Source organism: Lemur catta, chromosome 3 (genome assembly GCF_020740605.2).
Source record: "Lemur catta isolate mLemCat1 chromosome 3, mLemCat1.pri, whole genome shotgun sequence".
Taxonomy (NCBI): domain Eukaryota; kingdom Metazoa; phylum Chordata; class Mammalia; order Primates; family Lemuridae; genus Lemur; species Lemur catta.
In genome coordinates this window covers 61566262-61570444 of record NC_059130.1, presented here as the reverse complement: position 1 = coordinate 61570444, position 4183 = coordinate 61566262, and the positions used below count along the sequence as shown (strand labels likewise).

At 32.2% G+C, this 4183-nt stretch overlaps 1 pseudogene; it reads right to left on the bottom strand.

Annotated features, from left to right (window-relative positions):
* Window positions 1-1102: 1102 nt before the first annotated feature.
* On the bottom strand, window positions 1103-1578 carry LOC123634695 (annotated as a pseudogene).
* Window positions 1579-4183: the final 2605 nt, after the last annotated feature.

Here is a 4183-nt window from a genome sequence, read left to right as displayed (position 1 = left end):
TTTAAATTTATTTCATGATCTTGTAATTGTCTTTGCAGCTTTCAAAAATCTATGTGTTTTATAATTTGTGGGTTCATTTGCCTCATCTGTAAAATTGGAGTTCTTTGTTATTGACATCAAACCTCCTTCTAGTTTTAAAATGTCTATGAGTCTAAAAAAGTTTTTTTTAAAAGGCTCGTTTCAACTACACTCAATTTTATAATTTTTCCCCTTTAAACAGGAGAATTATATGAGCTAAGATTTAGGGTTTTGCAACATGGTAATTTCAGTCAACCATCAAATTATTGTTGATTATTTAATCGTGGCATGATGGGTACTGAACAACTGAATATTTTTCATGCCACTTTTCTTTTGGATATTTTGAGAACCTATAATTAGTTTTAGAACCAAGGAAAATTGGTACTAAAATTTCTCCAGTTTTCCAAAAACTAGAAAAAAGAGTAAAATTAGAGAAGTTGTAATATAACCCATGGTAGGTTTCCAGTGAAGTACCATTTTTATTAAAGCTAAAGAAAACACTTGAGAAAATAAATTAATTATAACATATTTATATGCTCATGTTATATTAATAATGAAACATGTTAGCTATATAGGTAATGTTACCTATTATTGTAAGTATCTATCCTGTTTAATGGCATATATGAGGTGATAGTTACATGGCATCTTGAATTGTGTTTTCTTTCTTTGGCACTGCAATAGGGGACTTGTCTTTCAAAAAATAATTCTAATGCTCACAATAATTAAAGTTAAGAATATAGTCATTTGAAAAATGCAAGTACCAATGGAAAAAAGATAATAGTTTCTAAGAGTTTCTGGAAAGTGCTATAGTAATTAAGAAATTGATTTAACAATATAGTGATAAAATCTACTGGATGATATACATCACATTGAAGATTGAAGAAAAGAAGAAATTAATATTATTTAAATAAGGGTATTCAGCCTAAGTAAACATTATTGATAATTTTAAAGGGTTTATTCATTCTTAAATATTAAGAATTAACAAAATAAGAAGAATTTTCTTTTCTTTTCTTCTTCTTCTTTTTTTTTTTTTTTTTTTTACAGTGAAAAGGTATATATTTAGAATTAGCCAGCTGGACTCAGTTTAGATGGTCCCAACTTTGTTGGGACCATCTAAAGCATCATAATCTGTAATTGGGAGCCAGTCAAACATACTCCTTCTCTCCATCAGGCCAGATCAGGATGTTGTCCTTGGCCACATCAATGTCATTGAGCTTCTTCACAACCTATTTGATCTGGTGCTTGTTGGCTTTGGCATTCACAATGAACACACGTGTGGTGTTGTCTTCTATCTTCTTCACGCTGACTCAGTGGTTAGGGAAACTTGATGATGGCATAGTGGTCAAGCTTGTTTCTCGTGAGGGTGCTCCTCTGAGGATATTTAGGCTGCCTCCAGAGCTGCAGTGTCTTGGGCTGCTGACCAGTGGGTGGGTGACAGGAAAATCTTCCTTTTTTGTGGCTGTCGACACCCTTCAGCACTGCCTTCTTGGCCTTCAAAGACTTTGCTTTGGCTTCGGCTTTGGGAGAGGCAGGAGCTTCCTATTTCACCTTCAGTGTCATCTTTTTCAAAGGAACCTTCAAAAAATAATTTTTAAGTCTGGGCATGGTGTCTCACGCCTGTAATCTTAGCACTCTGGGAAGCTGAGGCAGGATTGCTTGAGCTCAGGAGTTCAAGACCAGCCTGAGCAAGAGTGAGACCCCATCTCTATTGAAAAAAAAAATTTTTTTTAAAGATTTTATATTGCTGATTAGTTTATATTGATTGACTTATTTGGTTTTGTAATGGAAAGTTTTTAAATGTATAGCTATTGGTATATTATAAATTTTTCTTCTCTTTTTAGTTTGTTAATACTTACTTTGAGTTCAAATACTCAAATGATGATTTAGGTTTTCAAAGACAACTATTAAATTATAAATGCGATTAAATTTTCAAAATGTTTTTATTATCGCATAAGAGCTGTAGGCTAGTATGTATGTAATTTTTCTGATAAATTATATCTAAACTCCTTATACACATGTATGACAGGTATTTACTTGTACAGAGTAATACATATATAATATATCCACACACATAGATACACAAATACACTGAACTTTTTTAGGGCTCATTTCATGTATTTTGAAACTACAAAATATACTAAAAATCCCTGATATTTATGACTATAAAATAATTTATTTGATAAATGCTAAAATATTAAAATGCTATAAAATGCTGAAAATACATGTACATATTTTATATATGTATATATGCCTTAATAATCAGTACAGAGTTATGTAATAGTTATTCACCTATAATACAACTTCAAAAATGTCAATTTTCATACTTTTTCACTTTAATATATTTTCTATATTAAATTGAATGACATTTCAACATAGTTCATTGCACTAAAAATATCAACTAGTTGCCATCATTTTCAATTTAGTAATCATGGTGTTGCTTCAGCTAGCAGCAAACTTCTAATGGTCAAAGCATCAATTTTGTCCTTTTAATTTATTAAAATGAAATGTTCCGAAAAGACATTAAATAAGGATATGCCCTATGGTGCATATTCAGCACTTTGTGGAGTCTTATAAACTATATATAAGACGGTCAATGATTTTTACTTAGCAACATTTCATTTTTGTATGATTGCTAATTACTGTGAGCATTTACTACTATATCCCTATGTAGTGGTAGACTCATAAGATATGAAACGCTCTAAACATGAAAAAGTTTCTGCAAATTTGACTTATCTCAATTTCACATTCTTTTGTGTTCAGTTTGTGGTGCCTGGTTTCTGTGTGAAATGATTTTCAAGTTTTCAAATGAAAGCAGTTAAGAAACAAAATATTTACACCCTTCTAACTTGTGCTTCCTGTATAGCTAGATACAATACAGATGCTAAGTCACTGGTCTGAAAGAGCTTCCACGAATCTATAATAAAATAATTAAATTAGTGAGCTGTGTTTAGATCAGAGACCCTTGGTTGCCAACTCCTAAGAACTCGGGGAATTCAGAACCACAGAAGGATCATTTGGACTCCATTTGGCAGAGACGTCAGAAACTCGCTGCTCTTGGGAACATCCTTTTCCAATAACATTTATAGCTCTAGATGGAAGCGAAAAGCACCATATGTTAAGAGTTTCCTGCAAAGCTTCCTGGTAAGAGAGGAAATAAATTCAACTTGTCACATCTGCTCGTGGGCCAGTCAAGTAGGATTTTATCACAGCCTTAAGTGGTTTACAAAACTGTCCTGTTATCGACTGAAGGGGCTTTACATTTCAGGTTTTTTCATACTGATGTTCATAATCTAAATCATTAAACTATTTTTCTTCCTTGGACTTTAGCAGCATGCATCATCATTTGCTTTTAAGCAAGGAGAATTATTCAAAGCAATTCAACTAAAAATCACATTCCCATAGCACAGTCTCCATAGCTCTCCATGGCTTAACTGCTAGAATGCCTACGGGTCTCAATTCTACCTCAGTTTCGACCCGTGGGTCCTTACATTTTGCATAATTTAAGATGGGAACCACATTTAATCAGGCTAAATTGATTATCCACCATTCCAAAAAGTCCCGATTGGCTTAAACCGTGGCAAGGACCCATAGGGTCAGAAAAGATTTTTCTGCCAGAGGTATAGGTAATCACAGGAAAGTTGTTAAAACTTGCATTGTGAGCCACAAGTTTTCCCCTAAAGTGATCCATCTTTTTACCCTCACGATTAAAAAACAATGTTAGAGTCACTATGGGCATTTAAGTTTTCTATCATAAGCGAAATCCTTTTTACTTTCCAAATCTACTGAAGATATAGTGCCATATGTAAGCATTACTTTTTTCTAATTAAGCACAAGTTAAATTGATAGCAGTTGTTCCAAACTAAAAATAACTTCTTAACATACCAACTCACAGTTTTACATTCATGTCCTTTTAAAAGGGAATAATCAAACTTATTAATGAATTTTTTAAAATCACTTTAAAAGTTAAAGATGCTTTAAGTTGAAATAAAAATTGCTAACTTTAGACATATCTAATTCTGTAAGCAATTATATAGTATTAATAAATGAATGTAACAGAATTCAGAGTGCCATACTACAGTGAAATTTCCAGCATTTGCTTACATACACGGTTTATATACATGCATCATTCCTACAAGTGAATTATAAAAACATAAACACATAAATA